The sequence below is a fragment of the Trachypithecus francoisi genome, unplaced genomic scaffold, assembly GCF_009764315.1.
Source record: "Trachypithecus francoisi isolate TF-2019V2 unplaced genomic scaffold, Tfra_2.0 Lachesis_group12, whole genome shotgun sequence".
NCBI lineage: Eukaryota > Metazoa > Chordata > Mammalia > Primates > Cercopithecidae > Trachypithecus > Trachypithecus francoisi.
Window position 1 is genome coordinate 57483850 of NW_022681457.1, and position 22943 is coordinate 57506792.

Sequence of the window (22943 nt, forward strand, 5' to 3'; positions counted from 1 at the left end):
GTGGCCCAGGCTGGAGGGCAGTGGCATGATCTCAGCTCCCTGCAACCTCTGTCTCCCAGGTTCAAGTAATTCTCTGCCTCAGCCTCCCAAGTAGCTTGGATTACAGGTACCCACCACCATGCCCAGCTACCTTTTTTTTTAAGTAGAGATGAGGTTTCACGATCTTGGCCAGCCTGGTCTTGAACTCCTGACCTCATGATCCACCCACCTCGGCCTCCCAAAGTGCTGGGATTACAGGTGTAAGCCACCGTGCCTGGCCTTTATCAGCAAGGTTTTTATGACCTGTATCTTCTGCCGACCACCTATCTCATCCTGTGACTTATAACTCCTAACCTCCTAAGAAGGCAGCCCAATAGGTCTCAGCCTTATTTTACCCAGCCCCTTATTCAATATGGAGTTGCTCTGGTTCAAATGCCTCTGACAGCTTCAGTGGCCACTAGGAACCCATTTTGATAAGGCAGGGTAAAGAGGTTAAGCTGCTTTTCAAAGAACAGCAGGCCGTGCCAACAATGCTGGTTATAGAGCTGCAGGAACACAAAAGTTACACCCAAACAGGAGGAAATGTTGACAGTATCTGTAGGGTGCAGTGTGGGCCACAGAGAAAGGTTGGTCTCCAGGAGAGGGGGACTCAAGTTTGAAAATAGGACTCACCTTGGCTTACAGGTTTGCACTAGCAACCATGTCTATCCACTCCATCAGTCGTCCTTTCTGCAGGATCCAAGCCTTTCCAATGCAAAATGGCACAGTGTTATGAAGAGTAATAAGTGATTTGATAAGCTTCTCATCAGGGGGTGGAATTTCCCCCATGCCTCACAGCAACCAGTTCCCAAGGTTTACTGAGGGAGAAGTGAGTGCCTTGTTAGTTGTGTGACTGTTATGCCGGCTTTCCCAGATGAACATTTTTTTAGCATCTCTCACTCCCTAGAAACCAACGTGAGCATCCCACTCTGCCTTAGGGATGTAAACTAAAACTAAAATTCTAAGCCCCCCAACCATCTGAATAGACCCCTCGTCTTGGCCAAGGGCATTCATTCCAAAGTTTACCTGAAAAATGAGTTCAGGCCATGACGAGGAGGCAAGGACAGGGTATTCTTCACCATACACTCTCCCTATTAGAATTCAGGCACAACTGACCAGTATTAAAATTAAAACAGAGATCTAAAGACTTTTTGTAGCAATAAGACACCAAATTCCAGCCTGAATATAGTATAGCATCACATGAAAGATACCAGGCCCTGAAAGAAATCAAAGTATTTTACCCTAAAATAGATTTCTTTGACACATTTTAAAATGGCCCTGCAAAGCTGTCTCCTGTGGGAAAACTCTACATTCTGCAGAGAATCCCCTTCCCCTTCCAGGTCTTTTCCCTGACCCAGGAGAGAATTAACTAAGAGTCTGGCACTTTTTAAAAGTCAGATAAGAAACATTTACAATCTATTCTTTCTGAAGTCTGCTACCTGGAAACTTCATCTGCACAATAAGAACCTTGGTCTCCACAGCCCCTTATCTGAACTTGGACAGTCTCTTCTGTTGATTCTAGATCTTAACTCTTTCGACCAATTGCCAATAGAAACATCTTTGAATTCATCTATAACCTGCAAGCCTCCCTAACCCCCTGCCTTCAAGTTGTCGCACTTCTCTGGGACGAACTAATGTACATTTTATACCTATTGATTGATGTCTTATGTCTCCGTAAAATGTATTAAACCAAGCTGTAGCCTGACTACCCTGGGCACATGTGGTCAGGACGTCCTGAGGCTGTGTCACAGGTATGTCCTTAACCTTGGCAAAATAAACCTCTAAACTGACCTGAGACTTGCCTCAGATATTTTTTGGTTTACAAGGGTGAAGTGAGTCACTAGGCAGTTTTATTGAGACAGAGAATTTGGTGGTTCTTGGGGTTCTAAAATCCATAAAGACTGGCCTATACAGACACAGTCACCTTCTTCTAGGTTTTAGGTGAAAGCAGTCCTTCCTGGTGGAAAAGGATTTCAGCAGTAGCAAATTGTTTTTTAACATGAAAAAAAAAAGAAGGAAAAAAGTTGTCTCAGTCTCAGGAAGACACAATGTCATTATTTCCAACACCATTCCCAACAGGGACCTAGCAAAATTACATGGGCAACAGTGCCATCAAGTGGCCAAGAAAGAAAATAACCAATACCTGAAAAAACGTTTTCCAAGAGTGAAATTCTGGTGGAAGTTCTTGGAGGAGAATCACCTGCATTCCCCTGTTTCCCCTCTTTGTCCTGGTGGGCACGGACAAGCTCCACATTTTCAAGTCATGACTTTCTCAGGTCATTTTTTAGCCTTTTCCCAGGAGTCAATGAGCAACCTCAGGTCAGGGCCGCCTGATTTGTCTATATGCAGCTCTCCTTCCTCAGCACCTCTGATATGCGGCGTCCTCTTCACACGGGTACTAGCTGAGAGGTCACCTCCTCTGAAAACTCTACCCACTTCATCTAAAGTAGCCACTGCACTCCACACGTCACTCTCTACAAGACACAAGCTTCATTTTTCTTCATAGCCCTTTTCGCATTGAAAATACCTTCCTGTGGCCAGGTGTGGTGGCTCACTCCTGTAATCCCAGCACTTTGGGAGGCCGAGGTGGGCGGATCACGAGGTCAGGAGATGGAGACCATCCTGGCTAACACAGTGAAACCCCGTTGCTACTAAAAATACAAAAAATTAGCCAGGCGTGGTGGCGGGCGCCTGTAGTCCTAGCTACTCTAGAGGTTGAGGCAGGAGAATGGCGTAAACCCGGGAGGTGAAGCTGCAGTGAGCCGAGATCTCGCCACTGCACTCCAGCCTGGGCGACAGAGCGAGACTCCATCTCAAAAAAAAAAAAAAAGAAAAGAAAAGAAAAGAAAATACCTTCGTGTATTCATCTATTTACTTGCATATTTCCTGCCTTTCACACACCTTTATGCCCTAGGATGAAATTTGATGAGAGTAGGGTCCTACCTGCCTTCTCACTGCCATGTGCCACCACTGGGAACAGCAGCCAGAGTAGAGCCTCCAATGCAACACGTGCTGCTTGGATGAATGGATAAACAGGAGGAAGGAAGGAAGAGAGAAGGAAAGGCCAGTGTTTTACCGGGAGGCCCAAGTGATACTGTCTCCATTAGCAACTTCGGGACCGACATCTTACTTCCCTTTTTTATTTTTAAGATTCAGTGACTTCAAATGCAAAGATAGTTCATATTATCAACTCTTATTTAGAGTGCACTGATAATCAGTTAATCTGGCTTTAAATATCCCTCAAAGATACAGAATTACTCCAGGTTTTGCACGCAGACTGTGCCTTCCTTTAAAATCCCTCTCTCCTCATAAAGCTGCTATGGACACAGGAAATCTCTAAGTGAGTCTTCCCTGTGTAACTGAGAAGCACTTGTGTTAAAATACAGGTGATCTCCAGCAACAGAAAAAAAATGAACCTTTGCCTATGGAACATGACAATTTCCTGGAATCAAAGGCCTCTCTGCAGTAGCTGATTGTGTTTTGCATCTGTGGGTTGATCTTGAAGATGTGAGCTTGTTAATACATCTTGTCAACAATGGGCATTCATTGAAATAAAATCAAAACCTGCAAGCAAAGTTGCCAGAACTGGCATTTTATAGGGGCATTTTCTCTCCAGGAAAACTAAAATTATGCTACTGCTGAGATTGGATTGCATTTTCATTCACACATAAATAGCTTTGGTAGGTCACAGTCCAGGCGACATTGCTGAGGAACTCTGCAGTGTCTCCTCAAATTGTCATGCCACTATCTTAAAAGATGGGCAGGTAGTCTATAGCAGCTGTGTGTAAACCCTCCAGCTTCTACTTAGATCCCCAGCTGCTGCTTCAGATAATTATATGGGAAAACTTGCCCTCTGAGGCAGGCAAGGATGATGGAGTTTTCCGGCAACAAATTGCATGGCAAATCTGAGCAAGAGCTCCCTTCCAAAGTGTCTGGTAACTGAAAGGAAACTCATTTAGATTTTCTGTTATGCAGGGTTTTCGAAAAAGGCTTGGGAAAAGCCATGCAAACCTGCAAAGATGATATTTATAGCTCCAGGCTGGAAAAGTACCCTTTTATCTAGTGACAGCCATGCTGGCTTCACTGTAAGCACCCATGAATTGCTTTTCGACTTGCATCCAGAATTATAACATCTGCTGACCCCGCCCCACCAACCCAAATAAATATGAACTGTGAATACATCCCACTTTCATATCACAGTTCAGCTGTTCTTACTATTCATGCATTCATTCTTCTACTCATTAAGCACTTTCTAAGCCCTTACTAATGCTTCTCTCCCACTGTGCCCAGGCGGAAGGCATGCTGAGATGATGCCCTGCCCTCCAGGTCTGAAGGAGGTATGGCATAAGTATGGCAGAAAAAGAAGATTCAAAGCACAGCAAGCAAGAGCTTCACCAACTACTTGCTATGTGCACTTGGCCAGTGACTTAAATGCCGTGAGCCTCAGTTTCCTCACTTGTACAGTAGAGGTGATGGCAGAATCTGCCACTTAGAGATGCTACAATCTATGTAAATTCCTCAGGATCTACCCACACTATTGTAAGCACTTAGGGAAACCAAATATTTTACCCCAAAATATATTTTTGAAATAATTTGAGATGGTTGTTCCGAGAGCTGACAAACAGAAGTCTCTCTGCAAAACTGTCTTCTGTAGGGGGAGATTTGCATCACAGAGAATCTGCACTGATGCAGCCAGGTTTTCTCTGATGCCTCTCCTTGTCCTTGTCTGGATCTAGGAAAGACTCACTAAGAGCCTGACACTTTTAAAGGTCCAAAAAACCATCTACCATCTACCCGCTCTGAGGGCAGTCACCTGTGAAGTTTCATCTACTTAAGAAGCCTACCTGTGCTAGCCAGGCTTCCTCTTCTCCTCCCATCACCTGTTTTACCACCATAACTTGTTCTGCCACAGTTCAAGCCCCAATTATTTTTATTTAATTTTTATTTTAGATTCAGGGGATGTAGCCTGATTGAACCCATCACCCAGGTAGTGAGCATGATTCCCAATAGGTAGTTTTTCTTTTTTTTTTTTTCTTTCTTTTTTTTTTTTTCTTTCTTTTTTTTTTTATTATACTTTAAGTTCTAGGGTACATGTGCATGACGTTTATATCATGTATAACTCCCCAAAGCAATCCCTCCCTCCTCCCCCCTCCCCATGATAGGCCCCAGTGTGTGAGGTTCCCCTTCCCAAGTCCAAGTGATCTCATTGTTCAGTTCCCACCTATGAGTGAGAACATGCGGTGTTTGGTTTTCTCTTCTTGTGATAGTTTGCTAAGAATGATGGTTTCCAGCTGCATCCATGTCCCTACAAAGGACGCAAACTCATCCTTTTTATGGCTGCATAGTATTCCATGGTGTATATGTGCCACATTTTCTTAATCCAGTCTGTCACAGATGGACATTTGGGTTGATTCCAAGTCTTTGCTATTGTGAATAGTGCCACAATAAACATACGTGTGCATGTGTCTTTGTAGTAGAGTAATTTATAATCCTTTGGGTATATACCCAGTAGTGGGATGGCTGGGTCATATGGTACATCTAGTTCTAGATCCTTGAAGAATTGCCATACTGTTTTCCATAATGGTTGAACTAGTTTACAATCCCACCAACAGTGTAAAAGTGTTCCTATTTCTCCACATCTTCTCCAACACCTGTTGTTTCCTGACTTCTTAATGATTGCTATTCTAACTGGTGTGAGATGGTATCTCATTGTGGTTTTGATTTGCATTTCTCTGATGGCCAGTGATGATGAGCATTTTTCATGTGTCTGTTGGCGGTATGGATGTCTTCTTTGAGAAATGTCTGTTCATATCCTTTCCCCACTTTTGATGGGATTGTTTGTTTTTTTCTTGTATATTTGTTTGAGTTCTTTGTAGATTCTGGATATTAGCCCTTTGTCAGATGAGTAGGTTGCAAAAATTTCTCCCATTCTGTAGGTTGCCTGTTCACTCTGATGGTAGTTTCTTTAGCTGTGCAAAAGCTCTTTAGTTTAATTAGATCCCATTTGTCAATTTTGCTTTTGCTGCCGTTGTTTTTGGTGTTTTAGACATGAAGTCCTTGCCCATGCCTATGTCCTGAATGGTACTACCTAGATTTTCTTCTAGGGTTTTTATGGTATTAGGTCTAACATTTAAGTCTCTAATCCATCTTAAATTAATTTTCGTATAAGGGGTAAGGAAAGGATCCAGTTTCAGCTTTCTACTTATGGCTAGCCAATTTTCCCAGCACCATTTATTAAATAGGGAATCCTTTCCCCATTTCTTGTTTTCTCAGGTTTGTCAAAGATCAGATGGCTGTAGATGTGTGGTATTATTTCTGAGGACTCTGTTCTGTTCCATTGGTCTATATCTCTATTGTGGTACCAGTACCATGCTGTTTTGGTTACTGTAGCCTTGTAGTATAGTTTGAAGTCAGGTAGCGTGACGCCTCCAGCTTTGTCCTTTTGACTTAGGATTGTCTTGGCAATGCGGGCTCTTTTTTGGTTCCATATGAACTTTAAAGCCGTTTTTTCCAATTCTGTGAAGAAAGTCCTTGGTAGCTTGATGGGGATGGCATTGAATCTATAAATCACCTTGGGCAGTATGGCCATTTTCACGATATTGATTCTTCCTATCCATGAGCATGGTATGTTCTTCCATTTGTTTGTGTCCTCTTTGATTTCACTGAGCAGTGGTTTGTAGTTCTCCTTGAAGAGGTCCTTTACATCCCTTGTAAGCTGGATTCCTAGGTATTTGATTCTCTTTGAAGCAATTGTGAATGGAAGTTCATTCCTGATTTGGCTCTCTGCTTGTCTGTTACTGGTGTATAAGAATGCTTGTGATTTTTGCACATTAATTTTGTATCCTGAGACTTTGCTGAAGTTGCTGATCAGCTTAAGGAGATTTTGGGCTGAGACGATGGGGTTTTCTAAATATACAATCATGTCATCTGCAAACAGGGACAATTTGACTTCTTCTTTTCCTAACTGAATACCCTTGATTTCTTTCTCTTGCCTGATTGCCCTAGCCAGAACTTCCAACACTATGTTGAATAGGAATGGTGAGAGAGGGCATCCCTGTCTTGTGCCAGTTTTCAAAGGGAATTTTTCCAGTTTTTGCCCATTCAGTATGATATTAGCTGTGGGTTTGTCATAAATAGCTCTTATTATTTTGAGGTACGTTCCATCAATACCGAATTTATTGAGCGTTTTTAGCATAAAGGGCTGTTGAATTTTGTCAAAAGCCTTTTCTGCATCTATTGAGATAATCATGTGGTTCTTGTCCTTGGATGCAAGGCTGGTTCAACATTCGCAAATCAATAAACATAATCCAGCATATAAACAGAATAGGTAGTTTTTCAACACTTGCCTTCCCCTTCCTCCTCCTTGTAAAATTCCCAGTGTGTCTTTTTCCCAGCTTTATGTCAATGAGTGCCTGAGGTTTAGCTCCCACTTATAAGTGAGAACATGCAGTATTTGGCTTTCTGTTCCTGCATTAATAGGCTTAGGATAATGGCCTCCAGCTGCATCCATGTTGGTGCAAAGAACATGACTTTAGTATTTTTATGGCTGTGTAGTATTCTATAGTATATATATACCACATATAAATCCACAAATGTAGATTTCTTTATCCAATTCACAGTTGATGGCATGTTCCAATTTTTTTTCTGTAGCCTGAAGATGGCATGTAAGCTTCTAAACCCCTTTGGGTGGTAGGAATCCTTACTCTGTGTTTCTCCCTCCATGTGCACATTAATACATTTATATGCCTTTTCTCCAATTAACCTGACTTTTGTGAATTGATTTTTTTCTTTGCAAATCTTCTGAAACCTATAACTCTGTCCCCACCCAAATCTCATCTTGAATTCCCAAGTGTTGTGGGAGGGACCTGGTGGGAAGTAATTGAATCATGGGGGCAACTCTTTCCCGTGCTGTTCTCATGAGAGTGAATAAGTCTCATGAGATCTGATGGTTTTAAAAATGAGAGCTTTTTTACACAAGCTCTCTCTTTGCCTGCTGCCATCCATGTAAGATGTAACTTGCTCCTCCTTGCCTTCCACCATGATTGAGGCTTCCCCAGCCATGTGGAACTGTTAAGTCCAGTTGAACCTCTTTCTTTGTAAATTGCCCAGTATCAAGTATGTCTTTATCAGCAGCATGAAAACAGACTAATGAGCATTAGACAGACTAATGTTCATTAGAACAGTAAATTGGTACCAGTAGAGTGGGGCACTGCTGAGAAGATACCCGAAAATGTGGAAGCGACTTTGGAAGTGGGTAATAGGCAAAGGTTAGAAGAGTCTGAAGGGCTCAGAAGACAAGAAAATGTGGGAAAGTTTAGAAATTCCAAGAGACTTGTTCAATAGGTTTGACAAAAATGCTGATAACGATATTAATAATAAGTTCAAGGTTGAAGCGGTCTCAGATGGAGATGAGGAACTTGTTGGGAACTGGTTGGGAACTGAAGCAAAAGTGACTCTTGCTAGGTTTTAGCAAAGAGACTGGCAGAATTTTGCCCCTGCCCTAGAGATTTTTGGAACTTTGAACTTGAGAGAGATGATTTAGGGTATCTGGTGGAAGAAATTTCTAAGCAGCAAAGAATTCAAGAGGTGACTTGGGTGCTGTTAAAGGCATTCAGTTTCAAAAGGAACACAGAGCATAAAAGTTTAGAAAATTTACACCCTGACAATGCAATAGGAAAGAAAATCTTTTTTTCTGAGGAGATATTTAGGCCAGCTGCAGAAATAGGAGGAGGAGCTGAATGTTAATCCCCAAGACAATAGGGGAAATGTATCCAGGGTATGTCAGGGGTCTTTACAGCAACCTCTCCCATCACAGGCCTGGAGGCCTAGGAGGAAACAGTGGTTTCATGGGATGGGCCCAGGGTCTTTATGCTGTATGAAGCCTAGGGACTCGGTGCTTTGTGTCCCTGCTGCTCCAGCCATGGCTGAAAGGGGCCAATGAAGAGCTTGGGCCATGGTTTCAGGGGGTGCAAGCTTCAAGCCTTGGCAGCTGTCAAGAATTGGGGTTTGGGAACCTCTGCCTGTATTTCAGAGGATGTATGGAAATGCCTGGATGTCCAGTCAGAAATTTGCTGCAGGGGTGGGACCCTCATGGAGAACCTCTGCCAGGGAAGTGTGGAAGGAAAATACGGGATCAGAGCCACCACACAGAGTTTTTACTGGGGCACTGCCTACTGGAGCTGTGAGAAGAGGTTCACTATCCTCCAGAACCCAGAATGGTAGATCCACTTACAGCTTACACTGTGCCCCTGGAAAAGCCAAAGACACTCAACACCAGCCTGTGAAATCAGCTGGGAAGGAGGCTGTACCCTGCAAAGCCACAGAGGCAGAGCTGCCCAAGGCCATGTGAGCCCACCTCTTGCATCAGCATGACCTGGATGTGAGAAATGCAGTCAAAGGAGATCATTTTGGAGCTTTAAGGTTTAACTGCCCCGCTGGATTTTGGATTTGCATGAGGCCTGTAGTCCCTTTGTTTTGGCCAATTTTTCCCATTTAGAATGGCTTTAATTACCCAGTGCCTGTACCCACATTGTGTCCAGGAAGTAACTAACTTACTTTTGATTTTACAGGCTCGTAGTCAGAAAAGACTTACCTTTTCTCACATGAGACTTTGGACTGTGGACTTTTGAGTTAATGCTGAAATGAGTAAAGACTTTGGGGGACTGTTGGGAAGGCATGATTGGTTTTGAATTGTGAGGACATGAGACTTGGGAGGGGCAGAGGCAAAATGATATGGCTTGGCTGTATCCCCACCCAAATCTCATCTTTAATTCCCAGGTGTTGTGGGAGGGACCAGGTGAAAGGTAATTGAATCATGGGGGCAAGTCTTTCCCATGCTGTTCTCATGATAGTGAATAAGTCTTACTAGATCTGATGGTTTTAAAAATAGGAGTTTTTCTGAACAAGCTCTTTCTTCACCTGCTGCCATCCATGTAAGACATAACTTGCTCCTCCTTGCCTTCCACCCTGACTGTGAGGCTTCCCCAGCCACGTGGAACTGTAAGTCCAATCAAACCTCTATCTTTTGTAAATTGCCCAGTCTTGGGTATGTCTATTTCAGCAGTGTGAAAATGGACTAATACACCTTCAGAAGGGGAGTTTTTCTCTTGGCCCCTAATAAACTGGAACTTCAAGGATTCAACCTGGAAGGGGAATATTTCCAGGCACCCGTGGATATACAGCTGGTGAGAAAATTCACAAAGCCTTTATAGAGATCTGGCACTTTGGGTGAATCACTTCCTGGCCTCAGGACTCAACTTTCCTTATTATTTAGTTGTGAAAGTTGGATTAAAGTTGACTCCATCCAGCTCTTACTTTCTATTGCTTGATCTGAATCATAAAAAATAGGATTTGGACTTGCAGAGATAAAAGAGAAAAGGATATTCCCAGAGGAGACTAGAAGGGAGTATTCTTTAATTAGAAACATCGCCTTTGTTGACCACCATCTATAGAACACTTAATTCAGCATTTGCTTCCTGAGCACCTACCATATACCCAGGAGAGATGTTCAGAATACTTAACAGCCAGGCATGGGTCCCAGTGGCCTAATGAATGGATGCTAGCCAAGGTGCTGGGGCAAGGTCTAGGGGCCTCTGCTGGGCCAGTGTAACCTAACAGGGGATCTTGATGAGGTCCTGGGATAGGAGCAGGGTGGCCAGGACAAGAAAGGGGAGTATTACCGTGGTAGCTCAGTGCAGTGACTTGTTACTAATCAACATGTAAATACTTACACTCCAACATGTCAAAGTTGAGTAAAATTCAGCCCCTTTCCTCAGAGTCTCTCAAGCAAGCAATGCTCCATGAGCTGGCAAGTTCATCAGTGGGAATGTCAATGAGTGACAAGGCCCAGTGGAGGCAGCCAGCCCCCAAGAGGCAGGGAATTGGCTCCCTCCAAGCCACCAGGGAGGTGAGATCAGGCACAGTCTTCCTCTCAGGGGCCATTCCTAACCCAGACACTGGTCAGGGGAAAGGGACAGATATTTCCCTCTGTGCAGATCCAAGTGGCAGGCCGATTACCAAGGGCAGCTACCATAAATGTAAATGCAGAGTGGGAAATGGAGGCAAGGCCAAGTGAGCACTGGCAGGTCTAGGGTGATGGGCCTCCTGTGTCAGGAACCTTGCAACCCCCACTAGGGAGGAGTGTAATATAATAACAACAGTCAGAAGTGACATTGACCATAAACCTCCAACACATGCCAGCTGAAAACTGAGCCTTATCAAGTCCAACATTGATGTCCTGGGCCTGATGCTGTGTTAATACATTTTCCAAATGCACTCTCTCATTTGATCGCAAAACCACTCTATGAGGAAGGTACTTTATGTTTTATTTTATTTTATTTTATTATTTTTTTTTTTTTTGAGATGGAGTTTTGCTCTTATTACCCAGGCTGGAGTGCAATGGCACAATTTTGGTTCACTGCAACCTCCGCCTCCCAGGTTCAAGCGATTCCTCCACCTCAGCCTCCCAAGTAGCTGTGATTACAGGTGCCCGCAACCATGCCCAGCTAATTTTTGTATTTTCAGTAGAGACAGGGTTTCACCATGTCAGCCAGGCTGGTCTGGAACACCTGACCTCAGGTGATCTGCTCACCTCAGCCTCCCAAAGTGCTGGGATTACAGGCATCAGCCACCACACCTGGCCGATGAAGGTACTTTATTATTTTCATATTAGAGAAGAAGAAACTAGGGCTTTGAACGGTTGTGTATCTTGCCAAAACTTACAAAGCTAGTTAGAAGCTGAACCAGAGCTTGCACTAAGGCCTGACTGACCCTGGGGTCTAGTCCTTAACCACAGTGCTGAGCCACCTTCTTAAACTTGCACAGTTAATGTGTAACTGAAAGCACACCTACCCATGTGCTGGCTGAAAAATTCCAGGTCCTTCAGGCAGCATGAATACTTCATCCTTGAAAATTTTTCTGGATCCTTAAATCAGACAAATGAACACACAGTCCTCCTGTCCATGGAAGACACCATTAGCCTTCCCAATAAGGAAAATTACTGGGATGCTATTTTGACATACTGAGAGTTTTTCCCCCAGAATTTCATTGCATCTCATTCCTGTCTTCCTTTCTAACCATCAGACCATTTCTTGTTAACTGAGTGGGAGAGAGGATAGAAGAATAAGAAAAAGCAAGGGAGCTGAAGCAAGCCCTACTGATGCTGCATCCGTGCCCCTTCAATCTTTGCCACTTCTGGGCATCCCCATGCAACAGCCAGCTGCCATGTCTGCATTCCTTTACCTTACAGCTTTCTCCTCCCAGACCCAAGGGAGGCCAACGTGCCAGAGAAACAATTTCTATAAGCAGCTGTCATCCGATAACTAATGCAAGCTGGTAGATAAATATCCCAGCTCCCTCACCTGTCAGGTGAAATAACTTGGAGGCTTGTATTCCCCCTTTTTTAGAACAATGTTCTAAATTTTTTTCAAGTTTTAGATTCAAGGGGTGCATGTACAGATGTATTACATGGGTATACTACATAATGCTGAGGTTTGGGCTTCTAGTGATCCCATCGTCCAAGTAGTGGACATAGCACTCAATAGGTAGTTTTCCAGCCCTTGGGTCCCTTCCTTCCTCCCCGCTGTCTATTGTTCTCCTCTTGGTGTCCCTGTGTTCCCAATGCTCAGCTCCCACTTATAAGTGAGAACATGCAGTAGTTGGTTTTCTGTTTCTGCCTTAATTATCTTAAGATAATGGCCTGCTGCTATACTCATGTCACTGGACAGGAAATGATTTTGCTCTTTTTCATGGCTGCAGGAGGCTTGTATTCTATGCCAGTTCTCAGAACTCCCCAGCAGGATTAAGCCCCAGCCACCCACAACAGTTACTGGTTTAATGGCACCCATTTTGCTGGCTGCTTTCTCTCCCCTTCCCTACTTCTCTACTGGCACTTCCTGGAACAACCTCTCAAATAAACCTTCTTCTCAGAGTCTGCTCCTAGGAGGAAGCCAGCCTAAGGCAGGAGTCAATTCTTCATGCTAAGTCTTCAAGTTTAAGCCCCAAGGAACTCAAAGCATAGAATAATGGTAATCAGAAATAACAGTGTTTCATTCTCAGAACTAGGAAAGATTCCTTCATTTTGGAGACAGAAAGTCAGGATGCCAGGACCTTCAGACTTTCTGACAAAGCAATGCTTGTATTCTGCCACCACCTCCCCATCCCCTGTTCTGAGCCAAGTATAGAGAAAAGCAGAACGTGCAGAGAGTTTGGGGGTCTCCAAGAGCAGATTGACCTGGGCTGTCCTCTCTAGTGGGAGCCAGGGCGGGGCCAGGAAACTAGAAAATAAATCGAGCTGCATGGGATATCTAGGCTGACCACTCCAGGCAGCCTCATGGAGCACTGATGAGCACAAAGACTCCATAACCACAGAGGCTCAGAAGCAGGGCGGCCTCCAACCCATGGTGGAGGGAGATGTTTCCCCATCTGGCCCAGATGGAAAGGGCTTGGCACAGGGCTTCTGAGCAGAGGACCAGACAGGTCACACATGTCTCATACCCCGGAAACGACACCTGTGTGCCCACCTCACACCTCAGCTGCACTTCTGAATTTGCAGTGGTTTTGATCCTCATCAGACTGACAGTATCCTGCCTAAGTGCACACCAAGCTTCTTTCCTTTTCTGCACCGGGTTTCTCCAACACTGCCAGCAGGGGAGGAGACGGGCAGGTGGGAACCCAGCCACAGGAACACAGGAGCAGCAGAGAAGTGAGAGGGAGGCACCCCATCCTCCAGACAATCCTCCACCAATGGGAAAGGGAGCAGGTGGGAACTCGACCTCACACGAACAACTCCAAGAGGCCTTCGCCATATTCCTCAGAACATCCTGGTTGAACTGAACTCCAGCTGTCCCCAGCACGACCAACTCAATAACCCACCATGTTCTGATCCTTCCCAGTGTCACTCATTTCCTGGGATCAGCTCCCAAATAAACCACCTGCACACAAGTTCTTACCTCAGGTCTGCTTTCAGGGGGAACCCAAGCCAAACACAAGCTCAGAAGTTACCAAGTGGACAAGGATGATGGGAAAGACCTGTTCCTCCCACACCATAGAAACTCCTCAGAACTAGATGCAACCTCTTTGAATTTGCAAAAACCCTCATCACCTGCAATTTCCATAACCCCTAAGAATGGAGCCTCACAAAAGAAATTAAGTTCAGCTATTAAAAAGTAGAACTATTCTTGCATTTCTTGAACACATAGAAACATTACTTTTGACCCAAGGATGAGATAAGAAAGCAGGGTCCTCATGCTCCTCTCTCCCTGCAGGGCAGGTGGACAGGCTTCATGGAGAACTGAGGTGCTGCCACAACTCTTTGCTCACAAGTGACCATGACCCTGATGAGATGGGCAGCCTGAGACTACAAGTAGACAATCAAGAGGGCCTTCGAGCCAGGCACAGTGGCTCATGCCTATAATCTCAGCACTTTGGGAGGCCGAGGAGGGCGGATCACCTGAGGTTGGGAGTTCGAGACCAAATTGACCAACATGGAGAAACTCTGTCTCTACTAAAAATACAAAATTATCCCGGCGTGGTGGCACCTGCCTGTAATCCCAGCTACTCGGGAGGCTGAGACAAGAGAATCGCTTGAACCTGGGAAGCGGAGGTTGCAGTGAGCCAAAATTGTGCCATTGCCCTCCAGCCTGGGCAACAGGAGCAAAACTCGGTCTCAAAGAAAAAAACAAGAGGGTCTTTGAGGACATCCTCCAGGCAGTTCTGGATAGAACAGGCTTTAGTGAAACAGGCAGGTCAAGGGACATTGCTACTTCCACAATGTAAATAGCCAACCAGGGGCTCCATGTCTCTTGGCTCATGTCCAGAGTCCAAAGCATGAGCTCGTCTCAGAAGCCCCCATTCCACAGGCAAGGGGTCACGGGTGCCTGGGTTCTGTTCCTGAGTAGCTGGGACCACAGGCACATTCCACCATGCCAGGGTAATTATTCTAGTTTTCGTAGAAATGGAGTTTCCCTATGTTGCCCAGGCTGGTCTGAACTACTGGTCTCAAGGAATCCTCTTGCTTCAGCCTCCCAAAATGCTGGGATTATAGGCATGAGCCACAGCACCCATCCTGAGCCTGCATCCTTGAAGACATTGTTAAGCCACTGACTTAATTCTGTCATTTCCTTATATCTGACTGTCTTGTTATAGGATAACAGGCCTCGTTCTTAAAGATTTTCATTGAGATTTCAGTTTTATCTGTGATCAAATAAGTGAAAATTGTGTTTTAAGTAAAATGAGCTTTTGTAACTACTAGAGTTTTCAGAAATTAAGTATTAAGCACAACTGCATGCCATTTCAATCTTCAAGAATGAAATATACCATAAAAATTCAGTAATCTGGCATCTTCTAACCTGGGAGGATGGTGGGTTAGTGGGTTTTCTAGGTCGGTGAAATATACTGTTTTGATTCCCCCAAACACCCTAATTTCACAGTTACAATTTTAAAGAAAAAAAATCTGTAATATACTTGAACAGAAATTCCCAATTTTCATGGAAAGTTTTCTGTATTACATTTATTATAATCTACATAATTCTACTTATTTTAAAGCCCTAAAAGTTTAATTATTCTTTAATGTAAAAAAACTATTTTAGTATAAAGGACATTCAATCACTAAAAAATGTTACTTTAAAACAACTTTCTAGCCTGTGGCTAAACCAATCATTTGAAGTGCTCTTCCTGGCACATCATAGCCAAAAGCCAGGATCACGATGTTGATTATGACAAGACTTTGACACAAGTCATCACAGGAGTAGCTGAGGATGAAGCAGTAGATGAGGTCACTGGGCTTTGGCTCTGCCGTGACAATCTGGGTGGCTTTAACCTCTCTGAGCTGACTGTGCATTTGCAAAATGGTCTCATTAGCAGGACCTCTTACAGCCACAGGAGAGAGAGAATGCATGGAAGATGCAAAGTGTTCAGTAGTTGCATGGCACACAGTGAGAGCACAGCCCATGGTGAATGCAATTGTTTTTTAACCATCTCTCCATCCATCCCCTGTGGGGCCTTCATTTGCACCTCCAGTAACCATTACTTCCTCCTTTCTCAAGTACACAGCACTCTTTGCAAATCACATACCTAATTACGTCTAACATCTTCCTGATGGTTTCTATCTATTCCTGTGTTTAAATTTCATCTCTAATAACACTAGAATCACCCAGGGCAAGGCCTATTGCTACTCCCCACCTCCAACATCCTCCACAGCACCTCACTCAGTACCAGGTGTGCAAAATCTGCCTGGATAAATTCTCCCCTGACTCCTTCCGAGGTGAGCGGGGGGGATGTGGGAGAGGTGTCATGGGAAGACATTTCTGTCTTCTGAATAACAGTTACTGAGTCGACATGAATTCTCCTTGGGATAGTTTCCAATGTACACTTCAGGAAACTACAGAATGAATAGTAGCTTTAAAAAAATTATTTCTTCATGTGGTACATATGCACCATAGAATATTATGCAGCCATAAAAAAGAATGAAACCATGCCCTTTGCAGCAACATGGATGAGGCTGGAGGCCATTATCTTAAGCAAACTAACACAGGAACAGAAAACCAAATGCCACTTGTTCTCACTTATAAGTGGGAGCTAAACATTGTGTACCCATGGACATAAAGATGAAAATGATAAACAGTAGGGACTCCAAAAGGTGGGAGGAAGGGAGGGGGTTTGGGGTTGAAAGATTATCTATTGGATACAAAGCTCAATATGTGGGTGATGGATACAACAGAAGCCCAATCCCCACCAATATGTAATATACCCATGTAACAAACATGCATATGCACATGTACCTCCTGAATCTAAAATTAAACATAAAATGCATTCTTACAATTCAACAACAAAGAAGGTGTCCTTTTCTGCCTTCTCACCATGTCTCATAGTTCCAGCTGTGTGGCTGCATCTGTGGAGGGAAGGTCCCTGAGGCTTCCTGAAGACCCTTGAGCCCTGGCTATAACAGAGACTGTGGCTGAAATGTTAACAGTGCTACCTGTCGTTCCAATGCCAGGCTGCTGGAGGTGGCACTTGGCCTCTTCAGAGCTCAGGACTCAAAGAGAAAGGTAGAAGGATGCTCTCATCTGCTGTGGAGGACATCTGTTGGTTTTGGTCATTCAGAATGATTAGGGCACTATGATTTTCTTTTTGGGATTCGCATCACCCCTTCTTACCCATGTGGTGGGGTCTCCTCTCCTTACATGTCCAGAAAGTCCAGAAATACATACATGACCCAATACAAGCCAGCAAGACTCAATGCCAGGGCTTTAGTCTAGAGAAACATTCCTTCTTCTGTGACCTGGAGCTTGCAGAGGTCACCACATAGACAGAGGCAGCCTGTGAATAAAGCCAGAATGCAGGAAGCACAGGAGAGAGAAAGAACCAAAGTAGCATCGGACTTTCTGGAGTTTTCAGTTAAGTTGGCAATCAGATTCTCCTTCATGCTTTATTTTTCTTTTCAAATTCAATTTTTGTTTCAGATACAGCGGGTACATGTGCAGGGAATATTGCATGATGCTGAGGTTTAGGTATGGATCCCATGATGCAGGTAGTAAACATAGTACCCAATAGGTAGCCTTCCAACCCATATTCTCCTCCCTTCCTTCCCCCCGAGTAGTCTCCAGTGTCCATTGTTGCCATATTTATGTCCAAATGTGTTCAATGTTTAGCTCCCACTTATAAGTGAGAACATGCAGTGTTGGGGTTTTCTGTTTCTGTGTTATTTTGCAAAGGGCATGATTTTATTCTTTTTCATGGCTATATAGTATTCCATGGTATGTGTGTGTGTATATATATATATGTGTGTGTGTATATATATATATATGTGTGTGTGTGTATATATATATACACACCAGATTTTCTTTACCCAGTCTACCATTGATGGGCTCTTGGATTGATTCCATGTCTTTGCTATTGTGAATAGTGCAGCAATGAACATACCAGAGCATGTGACTTTTTGGTAGAATGATGTATTTTTCCTTTGGGTATATACCTAGTAATGGGATTGCTGGGTAAAATGGTAGGTCTGTTTTAAGTGTTTTGAGAAATCTCCAGAAAACTTTCCACAATAGCTAAACTAATTTATATTCCCGCTAAAAGTGCACAAGTGTTCCTTTTTCTCCAAAGGCTCACCAGCATTTGTTGTTTTTTGACTTTTTTTTTTTAGACAGAGTCTCGCTCTCTCACCAGTGGCGCAATCTTGGCTCATTGCAACCTCCGCCTCCCAGATTCAAGCGATTCTCCTACCTCAGCCTCCCAAATAGCTGAGACTACACACACGTGCCACCATGCCCACCTAATTTTTGTATTTTTAATAGAGACGGGTTTTCACCATGTTGGCCAGGATGGTCTCAATCTCTCGACTTCATAATTTGCCCACTGTGGCCTCCCAAAGTGCTGGGATTACAGGCATGAGCCACGACACCCGGCAGTTTTTTTTTACTTTTGATAATAGCCATACTGACTAGTGTGAGATGGTAACTCACTGTGGTTTTGATTTGCATTTCTCTGATTACTAGTGATGCTGAGCATTTTTTCATACATTCGTTGTCTGCCTTCATGTCTTCTTTTGAGGAGCGTCTGTTCATGTCCTTTGCCCATTTCTTAAGGGGATTATTTGTTCTTTGCTTATTGATTTGATTTCCATGTAGATTCTGGATATGGATGCCTTGTTTGTAAATATCTCCTCCCACTCTGTAAGTTGTCTGTTTACATTATTGATAGTTTATTTTGCTGTGCAGAAGCTTTTTAGTTTAATTAGGTCCAAATTGTCAATTCTTGTTTTTGTTGCAATTGCTTTTGGGGACTTAGCCAAATAAATTTTGCCAAGGCCTATGTTAAGAAGAGTAATTTCTGGATTTTCTCTTAGGATTTTTATAATTGTAGGTCTTGAATTTAAATGTTTGGTCTACGTTGAGTTAATTTTTTTATGTGGTGAAAGGTAGGAGTCCAGCTTCAATCTTATGCATATGGCTAGCCAGTTATCTTAGCACCATTTATTGAAAAGGGAGTCTTTCCCCCATTGCTTGTTTTTGTTGGCCTTGCCAAAAATCAGTTGGCTGTAGGTGTTCAGCTTAATTTCCGAGTTTTCATTTTTGTTCCATTAGTTTATGTGTCTGTTTTCATACCAGTGCCATGCTGTTTTGGTTACTATAGCTTTATAGTAGAATTTGAAGTCAGGTAGTGCAATGCCTCTGGGTTTATTCTTTTTTCTTAGGATTGTTTATGTTATTTGGGCTTCTTTTTGCTTCCACATGAATTTTATAATAGTTTCTCTAATTCTGTGAAGAATGATGACATGGTTTGAATTTTAATCCTCAACGTTGAAGGTGGGGCCTGCTGGGAGGTGTTTGGGTCATGGGGACAGATCTCTCATGGCTTGGTGCTGTACTCAGATAGTGAGTTCTCATGAAATCTGGTTGCTATAAAGTGTGGCACCTCCTCCCCTACTCTCTCTCTTGCTCCTGCTTTCACCATTTGTCACACAAGCTCCCACTTTACTTTCTGCCATGAGTAAAAGCTCCCTGAGGCCTCCCCAGGAGCCAAGCAGATGCCAGCGCCACAGTTTTATAGCCTGCAGATCCATGAGCCAATTAAACCTCCTTTCTTTACAAATTACCCAGTCTCAGGCATTTCTTTATAGTGATGCAAGAATGGCCTAATACAAATGGCATTGGTAGTTTGATAGAAATAGCACTGAATCTGTAAATTGGGCAATGTGACCATTTTTATGATATTGATTCTTCCAGTCCATTAGCATAGCATGTTTTTCCATTTATTTGTGTCATCTCTGATTTCTTTCAGCAGTGTTTTGTGGTTCTCCTTGCAGGTATCTTTCACCTCCTTGGTTAGCTGTATTCCTAGGTATTTCATTTTCTTTGTGGCTATTGTAAATGAGATTGTGTTCTGGACTTGACTCACCCTGGACATCATTGTTGTATTGAAATGCTACTGATTTTCAAAAATTGATTTTGTATTTTGAACTTTGCTAAATTTTTTATCAGTTCTAGGAGTCTTTTGGCAGAGTCCTTAGGATTTTCTGGGTGTAAAATCATACTGTCAGTGAAGAGAAATAGTTTGAATTCTTCTTTTTCTTTTTTGTTTGTCTTTTATTTCTTTTTCTTGACTCATTGCTGTGGCTAGGACTTCCAGTACTATGCTGATAGAAGTGGTGAGAGTGGACATCCTTTTCTTGTTCCAGTTCTCAAAGGGAATAGTTTCAGCTTTTGACCGTTCAGTATCGTGTTGGCTGTGGGTTTGTCATATATGGCTCTTGTTATTTCTAGATATGTTCCTTCAATGCTTGTCTGTTGAGGGTTTTTACCATGAAGAGTTGTTGGATTAAATGTTTTTATAGACAGTTTTAAATGTATTATAGGCTATTGGAAATGGCTTCCTGACACTTGCTGAGTTACTATCTGAACAACAGACTTCCAAACACATTGAATAGAGACTTCAGCGAATACCAACTCATTACAAAATTACCCTTTTTTTCTTTTTGTAGTAATCTTCTATACATCGTCTCATTTCACCCTTGAAGCAGCAAGTCAGCAACTTGAGCCCTTATTTTACAGATGAGGAATCTGGGGCCCAGAAAGTGCTAGGAGCTGTGCAGGATCCCTTGGTGTACGTCAAAAACCCAGCTCCCCTGCATAGTTGCCTGTACCAGGCCATGTTCACCGTTGTAACTTCTACAAAGCATTACCTTCAAGCTTTATAAGGTCAGGATAAATTTATTTCCTATCAGTAACACTACTTAAAGCACTGCTTTTGTATTATGGCTACTGTGTCAAGATAAAGCACAGGTGAAATCTTTTTGCAAACCAGCTTCCTTCCCCAACAAACTGTTCTCATAACTGTACAAGCTCTGCAATGCTTAATTCACTGATTTCAAGAACTCGCTGGAAGAATAAGAGGATTAGTAAGAGATTAGACATCTTTAATCTCTGTAGGAAATTAAAAAAAAAAAAAACATTCATTCTTTAAGCTCCTGAAGATTCAGCATTTGGGGAGGGAGAGAAAAGCCAAATATCTGACCAACACTTTGTTTCACTAACATTCTTGGCTTTAAATGTGCAAGACAAAAGGTTTTACAAATGTTAGGCTAATTGTTAAATGTGTTTTTAACTGTCCAGTTCTAAAGCAGTCTTCTGAGAATCATTTTTTCTAGGTTTTGGAAGCTCTATGTGCTTTAACAACTCTAGAAGTTTAATCAATAATGTGGATGTCAATGTTAATTACCCTCACACACACTGGACTAGTTAGGATAGGCTAGGTTTTGCTATAATAACAAACAACCCCAATATCTCAGGGTTCAACACAGCAAAGCTTTATTTTTTGGTTATGCTCCAGGATGATTTGGTTATGCCAGGATCTCTGCTAATATAGACCACTCTTAAACCCATGGTGACTGGAAGCGAGTTTTGACGAGTGCTTCTACAGTTGCTTCAGGAGGAGAAAGAACATAGTGAATCAAGCACCAGCTCTTAAAACTTCCCCCCAAAAATGACACACATCATCTCCACATGTGCATCATTGGCTAGCAAATCACACGGCCAAGTCCAACTCCAAAAGGGCAGGGAAGTTAATCTGCCATGTGCCTGGAAAGGGGAAAGGACAGTGCACACAGCTTTAACACATGTGATCCTCACAACTCTACAAGACGGGAGAACCAGAGGTGATTATTTCTGTTTTAAATGAGGACACCAACAACAGAAAGACCCCATGTGATTGGTAGAGAACTTTGGTGTCCTGGCTGTGTGCCAAGTTTTCTTTCCACCATATCATTGGAGTCTGGAGTCCCCAGATACCAACTGCTTGAGAGCAAGCTAACAAAGAAACACAAAAGTCAGCTTAAAATATATCTTGGAAAGTTTGAGTTGTGATAGCTGAAGGAATATCAAAGTTGGATAAGATTATGGAAGCACTGCCTGGAAACCACTGGGACTAGGTGATACCTAAGTATTTCAAGGAGGCACATTACGAATGGAGATTTTGGCTGGGCGCAGTGGCTCACGCCTGTAATCCCAGCACTTTGGGAGGCCGAGGTGGGCAGATCACGAGGTCAGGAGATCGAGACCATCCTGGCTAACATGGTGAAACCCCATCTCTACTAAAAATACAAAAAAAAAAAATTAGCTGGGCGTGGTGGCGGGCGCCTGTGGTCCCAGCTACTCAGGAGGCTGAGGCAGGATAATGTCATGAACCCACGAGGCAGAGCTTGCAGTGAGCTGAGATCGTGCCACTGCACTCCAGACTGGGTGAGAGCGAGACTCCGTCTCAAAAAAACAACAAAGAATGGAGATTTTGAAAGAGGAAAGGAGGTGACCAGGGGCCTCCAATCCCCTTGCCAATCAACTCAGAGGAGTTTTGCATTCACAGTTTTCTATACTGGATTTCAACACAACATTCATTTGAAGACAATCTCCTTCAATTTAATTATATTTAAAAATGAAAACCACTGACTGCAGTCCAAGCACTTTATTTTGCAGATGGAGAGAGTGAGGCTCAAAGAAAGGAGAAAACTTCTGCACAAGGAGACAGTGGCAGGGCTGGAGCCAGTCCTCAAATAGACGGGGTCTGGACTGAGAGTTGGAAGCCCCAGGATCTGGTATCAATACTCTGCTGTGCTGCCACAGGCAAGCCACTCCACATGTCTGAACCTGTGTCCTTTTCTGTCCAGTGAGCACAGAATGTCTGTCCAGTCAAATGGGGCCAGAAAGCACACATGGAAAGATAATTTTACATTCAGAAGACTTCAAATGAGAATAGCAATAAACATACATTTCTCACTATTAAATTAATAACTTAAACATCTCATTTCTGATTTCTAGCCAGCACATGGAGAATTGGTTCATGTGAAGCAGCATGTGTGCTGCTTACTCAGCCTCTTTGGAAAACAATTTAAAAATAAAAATCAAAAGCCGGCTGGGCACGGTGGCTCACGC